This window comes from Lycorma delicatula, chromosome 4 (genome assembly GCF_047948215.1).
Source record: "Lycorma delicatula isolate Av1 chromosome 4, ASM4794821v1, whole genome shotgun sequence".
NCBI classification, from domain to species: Eukaryota; Metazoa; Arthropoda; class Insecta; order Hemiptera; family Fulgoridae; genus Lycorma; species Lycorma delicatula.
The window spans coordinates 20,406,305-20,430,581 of NC_134458.1; the positions used below are offsets into that span (position 1 = coordinate 20,406,305).

At 32.7% G+C, this 24,277-nt stretch overlaps 1 long non-coding RNA gene across 1 annotated transcript; it reads right to left on the bottom strand.

Annotated features, from left to right (window-relative positions):
* Positions 1-3,197: 3,197 nt before the first annotated feature.
* LOC142323174 (uncharacterized) lies at positions 3,198-23,761 on the bottom strand. The gene is made up of 3 exons (XR_012756038.1): positions 23,552-23,761; positions 6,693-6,808; positions 3,198-3,363 (listed from the first exon to the last, which is right to left on the bottom strand). It is a non-coding gene; the product is annotated as an uncharacterized LOC142323174 (long non-coding RNA).
* Between the last annotated feature and the right edge of the window lie 516 nt (positions 23,762-24,277).

A 24,277-nucleotide genomic window follows, 5' to 3' on the forward strand; every position in this document is an offset into this window, starting at 1 on the left:
TTGTTTCACCAAATTTTTTGTCTAACTTCTAAATAAAACTTTTCACTAGTGCTTCCTTTTCAAATTTCTCCCTGAACTTTTGCCTACACACAACATGAGATTTCATCTCTGTACAACTTTCCATCATGAATACATGTTCTTCAACCCTTAACTGAATTTTAACAAATAACTTCACACGATTATGAAACCTTTTACAAAAACCAATGCTCAATAGAAACTGGTAATATTCAAATCTGTAGGCATGAAACAGTTCTTCCCACTTCACCTCCAGTTATGCCAACTTCTTCTCCATTATTTTACCCACCTCACACTAATTTATGTACTTTAACAAAAACTTGCATTTAGTTTGATTTAGTTGTTGATTCCTCTGTTTAAATTGAACATCCTATATATTGAACACATATATATATATATATATATATATATACAATTTTTTATATCACTCTTTAACATGTTTACTGCTACATACATAATATATTTATACGGATGTAGTTTAATTATATCTTTAAATTCATCTTGTAAAAAGAAATAATTTCTTAATGTAGAAAATACATGTTCATATCCGTCCACTACATGAGATGTAAGCTTATGAGTTTTTTCTTCTAATGTACTATGCATTAGCCATTCCTTTGATTATGTATTCCGCTGCTGGTAAAATTTACTTCTCTTTACAGGTATATACACTGTTATCAATATTTCATTTATATGTTTATTTTTTATATTTTTAATTATTGTTCAAATGTTGACAGTCATAAAGCAGTTGAGTCAGAGAACAGGTAAAATAACCTATCATTAATTATAGTTGGTGCAGTTCTGTTTCTGTGCTGTCATCTCATCACTTACGTGTTATTATATATTTGTTAAAAATATTACTCAATTATTAACACCCATTTTCATATTCTATACGTAATGTCACATGTGATGCATATAAAACGAACTATCTTGATATTGCAGTGAATCGTGTATCTAGGAAATTTGCCAACAGAAAATTGAGCTGTCAAATTAAAGAAATTATTTTTAATTTGCTTAAATAATTGGAGGAGAATGCAAACCATAACAGAATTTCAAATTCAACTGATGGGGGTATTCTGTTTCCAGTTAAAAAATATAAGTTACTTTCATTGCACTGTTATTGTTTGCCTTTGTCTGCTGTAATACATGTATAAAAAAAAGAATCTAAGAAATAATCAACCATTGGAGAGGATTCATCACATTATATCACTAAAAACAAAATTTGTCAAAGAAAAAACTTCATAAGATAATTTTGATAAACAGCTATTATAATCCCACATAAGTTTTTACCAGGCCATAAAATCTATCCATAAAAAAAATAACTAAGGTGCATATCATTTGGTGAAGCATCAGGAATTTAATCAGTAAATTTATAACATAAAAAATAAATAAATGGTTATTTTAAGTAAATCCCATATTTGAAAATTACTGATTTAATAATAATGATAAGCAAAATTTTACAATTTTATCCTTTTCAGGTAAATACAGTCAAATATGATCATCAACACAGGTAAATTGCGGCCTCATATCAGTAGCCAGAAATTGTAGAGTTAAAATGGATAGAAAGTATCTTTTGAGGCCTCCCTGTTAATAAATGCCTTGAAAAACTGTAGATAAAATTATTTTTACCATTAACTGTAAACAGAATCATTTACTTAAATAAAGTGCATGTGCGCACACAGAAAGAGAGAGAGAGAGTAATGCTATTATATTTACTGATTGTTGTTTTATTTGAGACTACTGAATATTTTAATAATTTCTTTGAATGCAACTGTGTAAAATTTATAACGTAATAACAACATAGCTACAATATAATAACAACGTATAAAAATTTTGTTTAAGGAGAGGTTTAAATGCAAAGGAAAAGATTTCTGTTTGAAAAAATTATAATTAATCAATCACAATTAATTGTTGAAATCTATCAACTGATTTATAAATACATTCATATTAAAAGAATGCTGTTATACGTGGTAATGATAAAAATAAATACACATGGAAATGTTAAGTTGTATGCGATATCAATGTAAAAATTTCATTTCCTTTTCCCATGATTGATCATGAGTTGCAGTTTTTTTTAAAAAGAATACTTTCAAGTCATATCCATTTAAATGACAGTATCAACTAACCATGTCATTTAGTATAATTTATTCTAAAATTTTAAACATAAGAAAGAATATTATATAAAATTAGAATCAATAAATAATGAATACATTAAAAAATCATACATTAATGAAATTGAGAACCCTGTTTTCAAAATAAATAAATGCGGGTATAAACTTTGCTGTAGAAATACAATCACACTCTCTTTTGTTTAACACTGAATTTAGAACATTATTAAAATTATAATGGCATTTGTTAGATATAGAAGTACTGCTGAGGTTTACATCAAGTTATAATATATCATAATAGGTAATAGAAAATTCAACTGTAACAGTGTTTCAATAGGTGGTATATTTATTTGATTATTATGAAATTTTAACGTTGTAAAAATTGGCTAATAAATGAGTTCGATATGAACAAATAAAAAAATTTCACATTAAATAAAAATGTAACTCCTAAATAACTTTTTTGTCATTAAGATAACACTCCCCTGATCAAAAAATGGCAAATCTCTTGATTAAAATTTAAAAAGATTTACTTGAAAACCTTGAATAAACTGCTATTAATAAAATGTTTACTTTTCAATTGTCATATTGTATCTATGAAGTTATTCACATGTTGCTGTTCATAGTTGTAGAATGAAAAACACCCATGATTAGAAGGGGGGAAGAATCCATCTTGCCTATAAATTTACGATCATATTGTCATTTTAACTCTTTGTCTTAAGATAATGTGGATATATTAGACTGAATGAGATCAGTTTTAATGGCTTGTTTAAAACTCTGCTTAAGGTTTTTATCTTTGTTGAATTTAAAAATAAGCCTTAAAAAATGTATATTCAATGAAACATTTTTTTTTACAATTTAATGTACATTTTTAATTAGCTTCTAAAACTAATACTGTACAGTTTCTTAGTAATAAAAGGATCATTATGTAAATAAGAATAAAACAAAAAATTAGAGGGAATGGTAATATGGCCTTGATTGATCCATATGGATTATATAAAATCTGATAGAATATCGTTTTAAATTTGTATTTACATGTATTTGTGTAATACAAAATTGTTTATTTACATACTATTGTGTTGTGAAATATATTATAAATCCAGGAATACTCATAAATGAATGTAATTAAATAGTTGTTATGAGATAATTATTAATTGTAATAACTGTAATTTAATAATGTAGTTTATTTATATTTACGTGATAAAACCTCTTTTGTTTGCACTTTTCATCTGGAATTTCTTATAACCTGAAAAATAAGAAAAGTTTTATTTTTGTTAAACGTTTGTAACAAAACTTGGGATATGTTTTAGTGAAATATTATGCTTATACATAACTGAGGAAGAAATTAATGATTTTAATTTTGTTTATATAAAAGGAATTTTTCCGACTGTTAAAACGTGCTCTGCCAAACGGATGCATAAGTAGTATGTGACAACAGGCAGCATTGACCTACTGGAAAAAGTAGTATATTAAATTTAGTTTTAATTTAAAAATTTAAAAGTGTATCAACTCATGTTGATTTTGATTATACTGACAAAACTTAATATTTTTTATTGTAAAGAAAAACGAATTTGTAATTAGAACAGAAATATGTGAATCATTGCAATTTAAAATACAATAAACATGTGATAAATAGTTTGAAGTCAGATCTAAAAAGAAATAAATATATAATAAAAATGCTAGTCTGTTTAATAAAAAGCATTAATCAATTATTCTACATGTAACATGTACAATTTATTGTATTTGTGGAGGATATATGTATTATGGAGGGCATGCATTTAAAAAGGAAGTCTTTTCTTGTATTCAGAATGAATTGCTTTATTTTAATTAGTTAAGAGGTTTATTGCATGTGTCTATAAATATGTAATTTATATAAGTTTTAAATTTCTCAGGAGATTATTTGCATAATAATTACATAACAGTCCATACATAATAAAATTATTCTTATATGAATTATGTATTATTAGTACCGTACATTTAAGTACTTGTAGAATTTTTATTTTTTTAAGTAATTTGACATAATATACAAGTATTATCTATAGAGTAATATATGCATATATACATAATTTGTGTATAAATAATATATTGGTATGAAAAAATAAAAATTAGTGAAAAAAGTATGAGAGAATGACATATTACCTTTAAATGAATTATGGACACTACCAGTATAGAAATAATTGTTTAAAATGTGTTTATATAATTTATTACAAATTAATATATACCTCAGACTATTTTTTCTTTGTGATGATTTATTTATGTATATCTTGCAGTCACTTACTGTGCTTGAATGAATATCTGTAAAAATCTAGGATTCTCATGAAATTAATTTTTTTTAGGAATAATTTATTAATCCATTCAACCTTTTTTATTGTTCATGACCTGTTGCAGTTCTAATAGATGCTTTATCATACAAAAATTGTGTCATCAAGACAAGATATATGATGTTTGCTTCCAACTATCGAATTGAAGTTCTGAAAAGGTTTTCTTTTTTTAACTAACAAAACAAAATTTTGTGCGTTATGTGTTGAAACATTATTATTTTTTAGCATGTAGTTTGAAATAGAAACTGTTTTTAGCAAAGCCAAATAGTTGTAGCTGACCGTATATAAGTTTCTCCCAAAATGACATAGCAATCCTCAAGAATAACAAATGTCTAATGTCAGGACTAGGGTAAGCAAGGAGTGAATAGATTCCTTTTACCTTTGTCATATAGACAAATATAATGTTTCTCAACAGCAAGCCAAGCTCACTAAAATACAGGTGATTTCTATTATACTAATGATACCTAAATTTTACTCAAGATACTGGCTGGCAATATAATGAACAATACAGAAAAAGCACCAGTGACCAGTACCTTTTGTACATCACGTATTTTATATATATATATATATACACACACACACACACATCAGTCATAAGGAAAGTCGAGACAGAAAGTGTAAAGCGACAGATAATTGCACTCCTCTAACAATGTTATATATAGTCACAGCACTACCTCTACTCACTAAGAGTTTAAAAATTCATTATAAAGAGTTAGGAGTGTACAGAAGATGCTTATTTTTTTTCTATAACATTAAAATTTCTTATAATAGATTGTGAACATATTTTGGGTGTTGTACCCTAACAGTTGTAGGCAGTCTGACACAATATGCAAATTACAAAAATGGGATACCCATTCTCAGAAATAACAAACACCTTATGCCAGGCTCATAAGATAAAGTCAGATAGTATCTAGTCAAAAGTCAGGAGTGATAGTACTGTAGCGGTATTATAATGTTCAACTCACAAAAGTGGCCTCTATATATAGTGTAATATTAAGGTATTAGATCCATGTAAACTGCACAATTTTTGAGAATTACTCGATGAATTTAAATATACTTATAAATTATCTGTCAATGCATGCACATGTACATCATGCAACATCTAAATTCTTCATATGTCTTTTCAGAAAGTGACTGCAACATACATTAATATTTTCTTCCATTTTTCTATATAAATCAAGATGTATTTGAAAGTTGTTAGTTGTCCTTCTAGATTATGATTTAAATAAATCACTGATGAATCAGTCAATTAAAAAGAATAAAAACTGAAAATATTCTTTCATTTAAAACTGTGATTTGGTGGTTCTGAAATTATTAATTATACTGACATTGAAACTTCCCATTAGAGATACCAGTAATTAATGTACAGATTTTTTACATCCCCGCAAAATAATATTGATTTGTCGTCTTTCAGTATCAGATAACTAAATATCAAATATGGATGCAATAAATTTATCATTTAGTTTTAAAAATCCTCCTAGAAATGGACAGTTTACCAAAATATATTAATATGATGTAATATCATGATAATATATTTTATTTATTGTAACTGATAATACATCATTAGTTATTTTACATATATTATTTTACAACACATTTCGCAGTACTTTTTATAAGATAAAATTAAAGTCTTTTTCACAGTTTACCACATAGAACTACAAGCAGTGATATTACAGTACAAAGTAGAAAAAAAACTGTAAATAATTTTACAGTTGTAATTTTTGCTCAATGGATACTGCAGAATTATTTTTTAAGGGCACTGTTATTAAGTATAGTTAGATCAATAATATTGGTTTTATTTTCACATTATAAAAAGTGAATATATTTATTGTCTGAAGTGTGGGAGAAGTACATTCCACTAAATGTATTTAATGTGTATACGCTAACTTATTACACTACTATAATTTTAAACAGATAGTACTTTTGCAAACTAAAATATTAAAATAACTATCTGAATTTTTTTATTGTTTTTATTTATGAACACATCGTTAATAGCTAAATCTTAACAGTAATGATTTTCTATTAAATTTGCATTTTTTTTGTCAGTAATATGAAAAAAATTATTTGCTTTTATAAGGAACATAAAACAAGATGAAAATCTAGTTTATCTATTCTCTGTCAGAAAAAATAAATTAATTTTTGCTTTTTTCTTATTTTACATTTCGTTATTTTTTTTTTAGCATCTTTCCATGAATGCATTCTAATTGGGAAACTTAATGAGACTACTATATTTGTTACAAAAGTCTACATTTACCTTCTGCTATTTCATTGTTTTCATTCTTATCTTGATCACCTCTTCATTAATGTCACTGATAAACATAATTTTTGTTTCCTAATATGCGATACATGATTTTAATCTGGTTTTTTATGCTGAAAACAAATATGAACTGAGAACCTTTCTATCACCCAACATTTTTGAAAAATTTTTTTAATTTAATTAAAGGTTTTTTCATTTTTCACCGTATAATGTCTGTGCAGATCAAAACATGTAGTGAAAATACAGCTGTGTTGTTTGTATTAAGCACTGGATTTAGGAATGAATTTATTTTGTTTAGTCTTATTACTGTCTTAAGTTGGTTAACAGTGCAGTGTCATAATGCCTCAAAATTGTGTAAATGATGTGGATGCCTTTTGTTGTGTGGTGAGGTTACTGTAAAATCAAATAGAAAAAATATTACACCTTTAATTAAAAAAGCATATCATTTGCACTTTCAATGAATAAAATTGGTGATCAGGATAAGACATGGGCCCATATAGTATGCACTAATTCTTCTGTATATTAAAGAGGATGACTGAAAGTTACACAGAAGGCTTTGCCATTTAATGTACCTATGGTTTGGCGTGAACCAAAGGATCATGTAACCGATTGTTACTTTTATTGAACAAGTGTGTCTGGAATTTCTAAAAAATCTGAACACAGTAAAATATCCATCATTGCAATCTACAATCAGGCCTATACCTCACAGTGAAATTATTCCAGTTCCTGAGCCACCTGTGAATGTATGTTTTAAAAGCAGCAATGAAGAATCAGGCAGTACTGAAGAAGACAACAGTGATTTTGATTTTGAATTATCTTCCAATAAGCCACATCTTATATCACAATGTGAATTAAGTGACTTGGTTAGGTATTTAAATTTATCAAAAAATAAAGTTGAACTGTTAGGATCAAGACTGCAAAGTTGGAATTTACTTTAAAAAATAGAAAAATTTTGGTCTTTTGAAGCCTACAAAAAGAACTTTCTCAGTACATTATTGATGAAAATAATTTGGTTTATTGCACAAATATTGATGAGCTTATGTTGCAGTTAGGACAAATTCATAAACCTGAGAACAGGCGGCTTTTTATAGGTTTATCCAAGCGTAGTTTAAAAGTAGTTCTACTACACAACGGTAACAAATATCCTTCAATACCAATCACTTATGGTATTAATTTGAAAGAGACATACGATGTAATGAAAGATGTTTTTGAAAAAATAAATATAAAAAACAGCTGGAACATATGTGATGATTTGAAAGTTATAGCTATTTTATTTTGTTAGTCATGCAGTTAGGCTATACTAAGTACATGTGTTTTCTTTGCGAATGGCGCAGCCAAGCTAGGGATAAACATTATGTTGCCAAAGAGTGGAAGAAATGAGACAACTTAACTCCAAATGGGAAAAATATTATTCGTGAGCCCTTTGTTGAACCTAAAAAAATATATTTACCTCCTCCCATATCATGTTAGGACTAATGAAAAATTTTGTAAACGCAGTGAAGAAGGGGATAGTCCCAGATTTTTGTACATCAGGCAGAAATTTCCAAATGTAAATGAAGGAAAAATTAAAGAGGGAATATTTGTTGGTCAAAGATGTATTTAACTTGGTGTTAAATAATGTAGAAAGTGCAGCTTGGGCTTCGTTTAAAGATGCTTGCAAAAATTTTCTCAGCAAACAAAAATTTGATAATTACCACAATAGTGTTAATCAACTTCTTACTTCATACAGAGCTATAGGATATAATATGACTCTGAAAATACATTTCCTCCACTCACATCTAGATTTTCTCCCGGACAACCTCAGAGATGTAAATGACAAACGCTGTGAACATTTGCACTAAGACATTTCGGTGATGGAAAGCCACTTTAAAGGGAAATGGAATACTAACATGCTAGCTGATTACTAATGGACATTAATTCGGGATATGCCTGAGGCTATTTATAAAAGAAAAGCATGGGTGAAATCATTCTAACGCAGGTATGGCCATGCAAAATTGTAAATTTTACAGATTTTAACTATATTTTCCCTTAATTTATTTGAAGTGTAATTTATTTAAAACTAAGGGTGATAGAAAAATTGTATTTACAGATCTGTAATGTACGCAAAAAAGCAATTCAAGAAATGGTATCACACTTGGAGAAACATTAAAAAATTTTTTTTTGTGTATCAGTGTATTCAACAGGTGGTATAATATCTATTCATTCACAATATTCTGAGATATTTCAGCTAATATTCTGATCATGACAAATCCAGTTCGAGTTACATATTTCTACACCAGACAACAAGCTTTCTTTCAAGACATCAAGCTGTAATTACTTCTAACCAATTTATCCAGTACAAAAACAGAAATAAATTGTAGAATACATTCCTGAACTATATTTAAGTATTTAAAATACAAGTGATGTTAAAACATTATCACCATGATTAATTACCTTAGTATCGCTTACAAGTATTCCAAAATGGAAAAAATTACAGTAAACATAATTGTAATCAGATATATTTTACTTTTGTATAACAATAGAAGAGAGTGTATACAACTGAAATTGAATAGGAAATTCATAAATAATGCAGGATTACAGTGTTATATTGAGAGATTCTAGAATAATATATCTTAGAAAGCAGTTAAAAGCAACATTTTTTAAGAGCCTACAAATTACCATAATAGTTGGTCAGAAACAAATTTTTTTGACAGCGCTTTGTTTAAAAGCAATTATTAAGTCTTGTAAACTTGTTTACTATTATTATTTTTCTTTTTATATTAAGGCAAAGTTGTAAGTATTATAACAATTTTTAATATTTCTTTATGTTACTCAATGGTTTTTGTATCCAACATTTTTAATTACAAAAAGTATGGTTATATACACACCCTCTTAATACATAAATTTCTTTATATTTGACTTTCATTCCTTTATATATATATATATATATATATATATATATATATATATATATATATATATATATATATATTCCTTCTATATATATATATATATATATATATATTCCTTCTATATATATATATATATATATATAAGGAAGGACTATATATTTATATATATAGAAGGAATTCCTTCTATATATATATATATATATATATATATATAGTAATTAAAAGTGTTGGATGTAGGATATATATATATATATATATATATATATACAATATGTAAAGAATAGAAAGTCATATATATATTTATAATCAAAAACCAACTTGAACAACCCAAGTACAGAATTATAAAGTAAATGAAATGACACTTACCTTATTTTTTTATTCAAAAAGCACTTTCACGGGATCCTGCATCATCAGTTATATAAAAGATATATTTTACATATCAAACATGAAATTTTTTTTTTAAATTAAAAGATTAAAATTACAATCATATATATATATATATATATATATATATATATATATATAAACACATATGAAATCAATCAAATAAAATAACTAATTATATATAAATATGACATAATTTAAAAATAAAATAAATAGAAAATTTATACATGTAACGTGGCCAGCCAATATTACATTACTGAATAGATTTAAATTAAATTACTTATATTCATTATGATTATATCTATTTTTATCTAAAGACATGCTGCCATCTGTTGCCGCTTTTATAAGAGTGTCATCTTTGTATTCTGTCTGAAAGTTGATGAAGTTGGAAATTCTTTCAGCAAAAGTGCTTTATGAATAAAAAAAATATGGTAAGTGTCATTTCATTTGCTTTGTAATTCTGTACTTGAGTTGTTCAAGTTGGTTTTTGATTATAAAAATAATACTGGTACAGAGGAATATGGGTCTTATAAGTACTGACTTTAGAAAAAAAAATTATATTTATACACAGGATGTCCCATGAAGAAACGCGGAAACTTTCAGGACTTGTTCTACTTGTGAAAATAATGAACAAAGTACATATAAACTATAGCTCTGGAAATGCTTTGTTTTTGAGTTATGGCTAGGGAAAAATTTTCCCCAGATTTCAGCTCTAATAAAAGGAAGCCCTACTGCAACTTTTGAGACCCAAATTAAAGTGTAAAGTTGGTGGTGTCATATGTAATTTGAGCTGGGAAATAGGATAAAACAGGTCCCAGAACTGTAACTCCTGCAGTTCTTAAGATATCCAACAAAAAATACATAATTCAGTGTTGAATTGTTTGTTAGGTTTGTAGTACAATAGCTTTGTTAAATGACTAATAAATAAGGAAGATTTAGTTACAAAAGTTGTAGAAAAATTAATTCTAAGAAAATGAATGTAAATACCTCCAATAAAAAGTAAATGAAATTAAATTTTTTGTTGAAACAAAGCAGATGAAAGGCTGAAAATCTATTATTCTCTCTATATCTAATAAACATTCTTATATAGCAAAACAAAAAAATAAAATATATGGAATGAAAATTGTAACAGAATAACAAAACCTCAGTTACAGTAATTATTCTAAATTCCCTCCTTCACAATGTACACAGCACTCTGCCCGACAAAATATATTTCCGATGGCTTTACATATCATCTCAGGATTGTTCCACATAAATTCAGTAGCACTTCATATTTTAATGAGTAATTCTTCTTTAATATTAACTTTTTTGGATCGCTCGGGGAGAACCGCGCCGGCGAAGGACGACCGATGCCGCGGGGGCCACCACTGCCACTGAGGGAAATCCCGGTCGGACTTCAATGGTCGAGCCGCAACTCCCCGATTTCGCTCTTCGGCTTCCGGACCCAGCAGCTCTTCTCAGAGCTAACGCAAAAAACAGCCCTTTTCGGGGCCACCACAAGGTTATGGATTACGAACCGTCGAAGCCGTTCGACAACAACAGCCCTTCTCAGGGCTACCCTAAGGTTAGCAATTACAACGACCTGTCGAAGCCAATCGACGACAAAAACGGCCCTTTTCAGGGCCACCATAAGGTTAGTAAGTGCCACGTGCCGTCGAAGCCATTCGGCGACAGTATATATATATATATATATATATATCTTTGTGCTGTATATGGGTGCTGTTCGGAAAATAACTTCCAATTTGTTATTAAAAAGACACCAACTGATAACGAAGCAGTTTGTTATATCCATCTTACAGCTACTTTTCTACATAATTGCCGTCCAAATTAAGACACTTGATCATACCTGTAAACAAAGTTTTTGCATACCATCATAAAATTCTGACGCCTGTGAATTAAGCCAGGTAGTAATACCGTGAGATCTTGGTTGATTTTATGGATAGAGGGACGACAATTAATGCTGAAATTTACTGTGAGAAAACAATTAAGAAGGGCCGTACAAAACAAACAACACGGCATGCTGAGTTCAGGCATCGTTTTTCTTCATGACAATGCAGTACGCATTCGACACTAAATCAATAGTTTCAAATGGGAGTTGTTTAACCATCTTCCACACAGCCCTGATTTGGCTCCCAGTGATTACCACCTTTTCCCGAAAATGAAGAAAAGGTTACGGATGCAGTGTTTGGAAAATGACAAGTGTTAAAAAACGGTTACCTGGTTAATTCATAGGTGGTAGAATTTTATGACAAGGGTATACAAAAACTTGTTTATAGATATAAGTGTCTTAATTTGGACGGCAATTATGCACAAAAGTAGTTATATACTTTCCGAATAGACCTGATATTATCAATTGATATCATTCACCTGTGTTAAGGGGACCACTTGTAAAAACCTTTTGAAAAATTTATTTTTGTTTTATACGGATTGTTATACAGTAGAATTATTAGCTCTTTAAAATGGCATGTAAAACATGATATCTTGATGATAAGTTAGAAAAAATATATCTTCTCATGCTTGTTTTTCGAAAAATTGCAGTTTTTGTTATCTTAAGTTGGGTAACCTGAACTGTTTGTAGAATATATATATAAAACAACTGATAGTGTACTGAGATAAGAGCTCTGTGAATTGTGAGTGTGTTAGTGCAGCCCAGAGGGTCTACTGCTTATACCTGCTTCTACCTGCGTCGCTGACCATGTGAAAGGGTACCGCTAGGACACCAGCCGGGCGGCCAGCTACCTGCATTCCAGGCTATTGTTACAACTACAGCTAAGACTGTAATAAGTTATTTATAACTTCTCTTTTATTTTATTTTATTTTATTTTCAGCTATTGAATAGTGAACTATTATAGTCACTAGTACATAAATTGTATAGGACTATTGTGTGACTAGTATATTGTATTGTGTCGTGCTTTTATTACAGTAAGTGTAATTTTAAACTATATTTTAGTTAAATTTTCTTTTTCTTTTAATTTAATTTTTAAAATTGATAGCGTAGTTGCGCCACGCGCAAAGACGCGGCCTGCCCCGTCCTGTGGATCCGTGTCCAGCGACTCGGACCGCTGTGATGAGGGGGCGTCCGTAAGACTGGCCAAGCGAGCCAAGAAGGATTTGGGGGGCTCTAAGCTCCCCAGACCGACTGCGTCTGCGGGAGTGAACGCCTCGAGCACTTCAAGGCCGCCCACGCCATCATCCGGCCACTCTGGTGCCGCCAGAGTGGCAATGGATACAGGGGCTCCCTGCCCGGCGGCCGATCCTGCACCTCAACAGAAGAGCAAGATCCCGCCAATAATGCTGGATTGTCCAGACAACTGGACGGGACTATGTCGGACCTTGTCCGGCCTAGTCCGTGGCAGACTCGTTGCCAAATGCACGGGTCTGTCGATGCGCATCCAGTTGACAAGCGAGGAGGATTTCCGGGTGGTGCAGTCCAAAGGTGTGGCTTACCACACCTACCAGCTGTCGAGAGACAGGGAGCTGAAGGTGGTGTGCCGGGGGCTCCCGTTTAGCGTGGATGTCGGGGACATGTACGCTGAACTCACCGAGATGGGACTGGACGTCTCATCGGTGAGAAAAATGACAACTAGGAATGGCAAGGAAACTGCCGCCTGTCTGGTCGCTCTGAGGAGAACCCCTGATGTCCGTAAGGTTTACGACATTGACAACCTGTTTTGTTGCAGGGTGAAGATGTCGGCCTACGTGGCGAAAGGCGGCCCTCCCCAATGCCATCGTTGTCAGCGGTTTGGGCAATCGAGCAATTATTGCTCGAGGGCCTTCAACTGCCTCAAATGTGCAGGACATCATGAAACTGCCACCTGCACAAAAACCAGGGAATCCCCTGCAGTCTGCATCAACTGCAAGGGGGACCACCCCGCTAATTATCGCGGATGCGGCTACTACAAAAAGATGGTAGCCAGACAAAATGTTGGCGCTGCCACGACACCCACCAGCGGAAGATCGTAGGCCAGTGTGGCGTCCGGTGCGACAGGGAAACCGACCGCCCCCCGGACTCCCGATGCGGAGAAATCCGTACAAGTTGCCCCGGGGGCGGTGCCCCCTGCTGAGGAGGCTGCAGAGCGCCCACCAAAGGTGACCGCTCCAAAAGGGAAACCGCCCAAGCAGGCGGCCCCTCCAAAAGCGAGAACCGTCGCCGCTGGCGGGGGCCAACAGCCCAAAAAGGCTATGAAGAAGAGGGGGGAGGGGAGCAGAGAACTACACCTGCGCCGGTCCCCCCCGCAGTCAAATGCCCCGCGGTCAAATCACCCACAATAATTGCGGGTGATTTGAACGCCAAACACATGTCGTGGAACAGCTGCATAGCCAACAGAAATGGCCGCGCCATCAGCGAGTATGCACAGAGGGCGAGGGTCAGGGTACTCGGCCCTGAAACTCCCACGTTCGCGCATAAGTCGGGTAGTTTTCGGCCTGACGTCCTCGACATTGCCATAGTGAAGGCAGTGGATAAACCACTGACCATCACGACAATCGAGGACCTCAGTTCCGACCACTCCCCTGTCCTGCTCGAACTGGAAGATGATAGGGCCGCCCAGGTGTAAAGAGGCGGTCGACTGGATGAGATTCAATGAAACTCTCCAGAGGACCTACCACCGAGAGCCACTAGATCTGCTGGGCACGGCTGAGGAAATTGATACCGAGACCGAGTCAGTTACCACGGCTATCAGGGCTGCTCTAGTACTTGTACGACGAAAAGCTCAGTAGACCGCCGTAGGGACAGGCTTCCTCTTAGAGTGACTGAAGCAATAGCCGAGAAGCGACGGCTAAGAACACGATACAGACTCACCTTGGACCCTGCCGATAAGCGCCTGCTTAACGCTCAGACGATCAAGGTGAAACAATTGCTTGAGGCGCACAGGGAGGAATTCTGGCGGGATTTTCTTGAGTTGGCCTCGGCGGATATGGAATCAGCTTTCCGCCTTTGCAAGAAGCTGAAGGAGCCCGGAACTCGAAACACTCTCTACATGGTTCGAGTGGTCTGGTCTACTCAGACCAAGACAAGGCAGAGGTTTTCGTGGATACACTGGAAGACCAGTTTACCCCGAACACCGATGTCTACGATGACGACCATATTGAGGAGGTCGAGGATTTCTGGGAGACTTACGCCGAAAATGCAACAGCGGTGCCCCCTCAGGTTGATCGCGTACGCGAGGACGAGGACACAGCGGCCATAACTGCCACACGCCCGGATAAAGCTCCGGGGCCGGATGGCATAAAGGACCGTGCCCTTAGAAACGTCCCGCGATGTGTGATCACAGGACTAGCGGTCATCTTTACTTCCATTATCTGGGTGGGCCATTACCCATCCAGCTGGAAGACTGCGAGAGTCGTATGCTTTCCGAAGCCAGGGAAGGACCCACTCTTCCCTCAAAACTATATGCCGATTTCCCTGCTCCCGGTATTGTCGAAGATATTTGAAATAATACTCTTAGAACGTCTGACACGATATCTGGGGCGGGCGATCAGGCAAGACCAGTTTGGTTTTCGGAAGGGCCACGCGACAACGCACCAACTCATACGGATCGTAGACAGCGTCGTCACAGGTCTCAACAATGTTATACAAGCTCGCCCGTTCCCCCTTGCCGAGTGAACTGGTGATGCTGTTGCGGTCTGGTTTCTGGCGGGGGCGGTCCACTGTGAAGGCTATCTGTAGGATTTCGGACTGGGCTAATGAAGTCAGAAGAGGCACATGGCGCACAAGACGCATTCCATTAATGATTTCACTTGATATAAAGAATACCTTTGGCTCAATCAGTTGGAGTCATATAAACAGGGCAATGGCCACAAAGGGATTGAGCAATTATATATGTAGGCAAATCGAGGACTATCTTTCCGATAGTCGAGAATCCAACTGGAAGAACATAGCGTGTTACACCAGACAGATCTTATCGCAGAAAAACATCGACGAAAGGAGACTGGGTTTTTGATTTAGGTTTGGGAAGGGAGGACAGCCTCAGCGGGGAGGGCCGGCATGCCGAGGTGTGTCGGTTCCAATGAGCCGCTGGGGACTCCTGGGGATATAGTTTAGGGAATAATAGAATAATAGAACAAAAGATATAGATAAAAGACCTCGACACCACGTCACGACACTCCAGGTATGGCGTGGTGTCTGAAAGGGGCATATAAAATAAAAGATTACTCTCAAAAAGAGCTACCGGTAGGCCGACCTGCCATGCCAGTATATAGCTGGTAGGCGGGAAGGCCTATTTGAGTATAAAGACACTCCCCTGGGTGGCGTAATACCAACAAGTCGGTCCGGCCCAGGGGAGCTGAGAAAAAAAAAAAGAAAAAAAGTAAGCCATGCCACAAAGATGAGGTAAGTCCTTCTTCAAACTAAATATTCATACACATATATAATTATTATGTAACATGGTATAGGGATAACCAGTCAACAACTACAACGTGGGTTGTCGCCCGATCTCCACCGGCATTATAATTGAAGTTGAAAACGTATCTGACTCTTGCACACAAGCGTCAACATAATGACATGATACCTTAAATCCCCTGTAAATTTAAATCAAAATTAATAATTGATTGAAATTCAAATTTAAAGGATACACGCACACATATGTTTATAAAATTGTATGTGTACATAGAATGAGCAAACCCCTTACAAACCCCTCTGCTCAAACCTCCTTCACCTTCCGCACCAGAAGAAAGAAGAGACGATGAGGCAGCAGAGAAGAAGACGATGAAGGAAGAACTACCGCTGAAAGAAGAAACCTGCCTTCTCGCCCGCTTAGTTCTTCTTAGAACTACAAGCAAAGCGGTGACTTAAAGGTTACTCAAGAGAAGAGTTAGGCAAGGTCTACGGCTTCGCAGTGAGGTCCCGCCAAAGGAAGACAGGCGGACACGTTACCAAATTCCACTTCCACTTCCATACCCTTCCGGCAGCACAACTGCCTTAACCCTTCACCCCCACATACCACGGTGTAGAAAGAGCAATCTTTCTCACCCCTTTCAACAGTTCAATCCGCTGTGTGCTTGGGCTTTTTATTTTTTAGGTGAATCACGAAGAACTCCAAGGACAGCTAGATAAAGGCGTGTTTGGCCACACACCACCAGACCCCCCAAACCCTCCGCAGACCATTATATTTTCTAGGGCTAGACCATAATCTGCATCAAGTCAAAGTTTATATATAATAGGGGGGCGTCTTATTCAAAATTGTCACCACCCCGGCGCACGGGCGCTCGAAAATAACCTGCGTTATGTATATCTCTTCTGTCTGCCCTTACGGCGGGCAGACATCTAATCCTTAATAGAGGTATATCGCGCTCAGACTAGTAAATCCTAATCCATATTCCTACTGACTGAGATAGCTCCGGGGCGCAACGCCTCAGAGCAATCCATCCAACCACATTTCCTTAATTCAAACCAAGTTAACTTGAATTGAATTAAGTAAATGATTAAGTGTAAGTCCAAAAATCGCCTCCGACGTCCTTTCTTTAAGAGAGGACGCCCCCTTAAATGAAGGATTTCAGCCCACTCTTGGCTGAAATGGAGCGCGACACGGAAGATAAGCTTATTGGCACATCGTTCCGTCGGATTATTAGCACCCTACCGACAAACCCTCCATTGGATCGGAACGCAATCCATACTTCACAAAACGAATAAACGTCAGCCACTATTAATAACCGTCAGTCCATTAGAATCACCCAGCAGCAAAGGACGTAAGTCCGTATACTGCGAAAAGTAGGAGGGTATTGCACCCTCCGACATCCTTGCGTTCCGTTCCGTACTGATTTGCCTTGGGATTTGTCTGTTGATTGGTTTTTCGAAGACTGAGTTGTGGAGTTGTTTGGTTTTTACATGTGTTTTGTAAGTGTTCTATGTGTCTATAGTTTAAAACACAGAGTTTTAAAAAAAGCTCATGAAAACAAATTTACGATCAGTCTTTTAAAACTACAGCCTATTTCTGATGCCGATCCTAAAAGAAAAAAGTTGTGTTAATTATTCACCATCTTCGATTGCCACAGTAAGTCCACATTTAAAATTTTATAAACCAGTGTACATGATTGGCAATACGATATTGTTAATTTGAATAAATTAGTACAATTACTGGATAATATTACGGTATCTAAATTTTGCCATTGTGGCTTGCAGTTACAAAGATCATTGTCTGGACTGGCATGAGAAATAACTTTGTGTTGTGATAATGATAAATGGAAGGAAGAAGTGGTTTCTGAAATTTGTGAGTTATAGAAACCACAGTCAATGATGACATAAAAAAATTCTATGACTTAAACCTTAGGTTAGTTTATGGTCTATGCATTATAGGGGAAGGCAGAGCTGAGAAACTATGTGCTATTATGATTTCAGTCCTCCTGTAAATTTGTTTTCCATATACATTACAACTATTTACATTCAATTTCAGAACTTGTATGCAAAGATTCTATGAGAAATGCCATCGAAGAAACGGTTTTACAAATTGATAACAATAGATACTTTGCAATAGCTCTTGACGGAATGTGGCAGAAATGTGGACACACTTTTCTGAATGGAGTAGTTTCTGCATCATCCTTAATAACTGGAAAGCAGCTGATATTGAAATAATTTAAAAATTCTGTAATTGTAAAGCTAAACTGAACAATAATTGCATTGCAAATCATTCAGGATCAAGTGAGACAATGGAGGTAGCTGGAGCTGTTAAACTGTTTCAATGATCTGTACTGTCTTACAATGTTCATTATACTGAATTCCTTGATGATGGTGATAGTAAGGCCTTTACTAAGTATCTTCATGCCAACGTTATGGGAATGGTGTAGTACTAAATAAAATTGAATGCATAGGACACGTTCAGAAGCATATAGGCTCCAGATTAAGAAAACCAAGAAACTACCTGATGGGACTTCACCTGGAGGTACATCCTGGAGTTGCCATCCTGCAACTACAGACCTATTATGGACTGGCAATTATAAGAAACACCAGTAAAACTGTTATTGATTTAAAACAGGCAGTTTGGACAGAGTATTTTCATGTAATTTCAACAAGAATCCACTACATCAGTTGTGTCCAAAAGATGACAGAACTTGGTGCAGGTTCCAGCAAGCCATGAAAAGAGGAGAAAAATATAACCATGATGATCATTTCCATTTACCCCAAAAAATAATGCAATTTATAAAAACAGTTTTTCATGATTTAGCAAACCCTGAGCTGCTAGAAAAATGCCTTCAAGGAAAAACACAAAACGTTAATGAGTCACTAAATTATGTAATTTGGATTATGTGCCCAAGAATACATTTGTACAGCGAACTACATTGAAATTTGGTGTATTTCAAGCTGTAATACATTTCAATGATGGACATATTGGAAAATGTAAATTGCCAAAAAAATTGGACTGGAACCTGGTAAACATTGTGTTAGAGTAATGAGATCGTTGGACCTGTGACGATTAAAGCAGGCGGAAAAAGCACAGTTAGAACTTGATAAAAAAATTAGGAAGGATAGACACCTTGTAAAAAGGAGTCTGATTGAAGAAGAGGAAGGTGAAAAAACATCATTTGCAGCAGGAATGTACTAAAAGAGGTAGGCCCCTATTTATTCTTTTTTGTTTTTGCCAAAAAGTAAATTTACTTTTTCAGTGGTTTTATTACTTTTTCTCAGAAACTATTATAGATATCACCTTCAATTTTGTTTTGGCATGTTCAGCATAACAATTTTTACAAGTGGAACTAACAATATTTAAAAATGCAACACCAAAACTTCCAAAAAAAATCAGACGTTTGTAAAAAAAAAATTAAAAATACTATAACACTTTATTTTTATAATGTTTTTAGTTCAACATATCTAAAAAGATGTGTTCTTTAAGACAAAACAGAAATCATGTTGATAGTTATGATTATTATTGAGAAAAAGGAACTTTTATTAACATTGCAAGTATAGGACCAAGTGGTCCCCTTAATTCAACAGTGGCATAAGAGAACTAAATTACCTAATTTCAATATGGATGACCTCTTCCATCTTGAGCAGTTTATAGCTATTAGATTCGATCCCATGTGAGGTTTTCTTTGTTTTTAATTTTTTTTTTTTTAATAGACTTCTAGAGAATGTCACTATACAAGATTATTTATATGGATTTTTTTCACTTGTTTTCATTATAGTTAATTGCAAGACACATTCAATTTGTGATACAAAAACAGATGTTATGTCTTTTTTATATATATTATAATTACTCATATGATATTGGTTAGGTAAAATGAGATAATTTATTCATGTTAAGAATTTTTATAAATTATTAGGAGAAATTTAAAATCTATGTGTTCTATGATATATTTTATTGCTTTATATATATATATATATATATATAAATTTGGTCATACTGTCCAGCATATCTAAAATTGTGTTCGAGATGTGCTGAACAACTGATCAATATAGAAAATATTTTTTTAAAAAAAGGACTTCCTTTCTCAAGTAGCTGAATTTTGACTTTCTCTAAAAACATTCATTGAATGCGAGATTTATCATTGGAATTTAACAACATAACCAATCTCTTCTAACTTAAAACAGTTTATTAAATCATAATTTTTTTTATAATATATCGGCAAAGAATAAAGAGTTATGGTGCTAGTTTTATACAGGACCTCCGATTTACTAAAAATATGTTATTGAGAAACATAGGAAAGGGCATTTGTTGTCTATTTATGTTTCCTTGCTGTAGTACTACTTCCTTTTTCCTGTTTAGCCTCTGGGAATTACCGTTCAGGTATTACTTCAGAGGATGATATGTATGAGTGTAAATGAAGTGTAGTCTTGTACAGTCTCAGTTCGATCATTCCTGACGTGTGGTTAATTGAAACCCAACAACCAAAGAACACCGGTATCCATGATCTAGTATTCAAATCCGTATAAAAGTAACTGCCTTTACTAGGACTTAAATGCTGGAACTCTCAACTTCCAAATCAGCTGATTTGGGAAGATGTTGCAATACTACTAGAAATTGTTTTTATTAAGTATTTGACCCAAAACTCATCTCACCCCTACCATTACGGCTGATGTTTATGGATTCATGGTTCTTTAACAATTTCAGTTTGTACTGTGTTCTTTTTCTTACTACAGTAATTTTAACATTAATGAAATTACAGATTAAGGATTCAAGATTTTAAAAAAATATATCCATTGTATTGTTTTGCTGGACTTACCTAACAAACCATTTTATTTTCTAATAGTTTTTTCCATACTTGAAATATTTCTGTTACTGTGCTTTTGCATTGTGTTGTATGTCATTTAGGTATTTTATATATTATACATTTTTATATTAGTTTATAACATTTTTATATTAGTTTATGTTCATAATCATTATCAACTTTCATCTAATCCTAAAAGTAACTGGCATAATTAAAAAAATTATTGTATCATTGTAGGCATGTAATCATTAAAGATTATATTTATATCAAGTCTATTTTATTAATAATTTAGTGATATTTTGTATCTATAGATGCTAATGATGTATAATATTCTTTTACTTTTAAAGTCCTGAATAATACTCAGTTCTCATTCAAAATAATTTAAGAAATAAAGATGGAGGTGAAGTAGAATTAGATGATTTTAACTGTTTTTCTCTAATGTATGCGCATAACCTGTTACTATTACATTTTACTGTTATCTGTAATTATCTATTCACTATTATAAAATTTGCCATTCATCAACTGATATGAAGAGAAGTAAAGAAAACCACCAGTATTTAATCCATTTCAAGTGTTGATTCCAGTTTTCTTAGTTCTCTCTCTTTAATTTACATAGAAGTGGAAGTGTTTGTATCTCATAAGTTATTTGTTCTGTCGTTCATTTTTTTCTTTTTTATTTGCAATGTGGAATCTATAGCAAGTCATACAACCACCCAAATTTTGTGGTAGATTTACTCTTCTATATAGTGATGTAATTATCTCTATTGCTCTCACTATTCTCTCCCAATTTGCAGCCAGTCTAAAACTGCAATTTTGTTTTTGCCGGATTGTACATGTGTAGGATATTTTAACATATTTGTTAATTATAATTTCCCAAATTTTATTTCCTCATTTCTTTTCTTCTTCTTGATGGTTATTTACTCCAATAACCTAAATTGACTTCCTCCTGAGTTTTTACCCTTTATACACTCTTACTCTGAAATTAACTACACATGGATGTCGTAACGTGTAGCTCACTTACTTTATCACTATGAGATTCTGCCACACATCTTTCTTCTGTTTGTCTTAAGAACTTTTCATATCACACTTTATAACTTGTCTAATTTTCAACACCATCCACTATCTTGTAATATCTTATTTTAGCTTATATCTCCTTCTGTCCTACCTTCAGTTCATTACTGCAATGTGCTATACTCTTTATGCATTTTCTTAACCTTCTTAGATTTTGCTATTAACAGACTTTACTGTATTAAAAGGGATTTTCTTGTTTGTGCGGATTACTTAGATGTCTTCCTTATTTTGTATGCTCTTTTCTTTTGCAGCTTTATTCTCTAAATAACAAAATTCTGCAGCTACCTATATAAAATGTTCTATGTTTTTATATATATATATATATATATATATATATATATATATATATATATATATATATATATATATATTAATTTATAAAACATATTCTCTCTTAACAGACTGATTCTAGAATTATAAAAAAAATGTAAATATGGCTTTCAGCTGTGCAGTTAATAACATGAGGTACCTGTTCCACTTTTTACTTATGCTGTGGATAAATTAATTTTTATTTTCATTCTTCTGTTATGAAAACTTGTACGGAGTGGTATGTGCATTGGGGCCAGATATCAGATCCATCAATCAGATAGGTATCAAATGATTGATGCCTGTCTGATTGAATTTTATTGTGAAAACATTACAAAATACATATGTACTATAATTTTGGAAATAATAGATTGTATTGTTTTAGTAGTAAGTTTACATTTACTCAGTGAATTAAGACTTATGAAAATATGTAGTTAGTTATTTAATAATAAATGTAGTATCTTTATGCTAAGTAAGTTAATCATGTAAATAATACAAATTTAATGTTTATAATATAAATGAAAGTTAAAAGAAAATGAAAAAAGTAAATACTGATTTGATGTAATGATTGCACTATATATATATTATTTTTTTAAATCAGTTCTTTTAAGAATCATACTCCTCTGTATTACATACAAATATATTTATTTTATTAGATCAGCCAAAGTAAAGAATAGATAAAGAAGCATGACTTACCTTATTTCACTATTTATGCTGGAGCGCTTTTGCGATTTACACACATTATGCATTACATATATCTCAAATTACATTACAAATAAAATATAACATATCATGCATTTATTTATTTTATTTAAAATTTAAAAACTTTAATCTTTTTATTTTTTTTATTTTATTCAGTTAAATTAAAAATTTAAACAATATTTAAAAATATGAAAAATTAATTAAAATTTACATTAAAAATTAAATTGTGAAAATTTTTACATTTGTAAAAATATGACGTCAATGCATAAAATCAAATCAAAATTAAAAATCAAAAATTCAGATTAAGATCAAATAAAAATAATTTTAACTACATATATCTAAATATGTAAATTCATAGATCACCTGTGGTCACACAAAATTAGTACTTGCACAAACATGGTAAAAAGAGCAATAATAATAAGAGCAAAATATAATGAAAATAAAAGAAAATTAAACAAAGAAATAGGTATTATAAAACAAATTGCCGTATATAATGGTTATGATAATTCTTTAGTAGATAATATATATAATAAACAAATGTCAAAAATTAAAAATAATACACATTTAATAACATTAAACAGCACACAAAAAGTTGAGTATGTATATTTAAAATACTGTCACGTGTTTCGCAGGGCTTGATCAGTATCTTGAGAGGTCGTTGACAATTTATAATGTTTATATAATTGTAGTTTATTGGTTTAAAATATTCATAATTGCAACCAGACAAATTAATAATAATAACAGTGGTGATAAATACAGTAATGATAATAATAATAATTGACAATAATAAAACAATTAATAAACATATATATTAATATAATAATCAGGATAATAGTAGTAAATGATAATAATATTACATGTCAATAACAACAAATTGAACATAAAAATACATAGCAAAGTACATGACATTATACATAATCAAAACAGTAAGTATGACATAAAAACAGGGCAAAATACATAATGTATCAACAATGAATAACAATCAAGATATTGCACATCAAATAGTGATAGATAGTAAATAAGTAAATACAGATTACACACAAGACAGAGTTCAAAATAAATAAACATTTGGAATTTATTCCAGGTAGA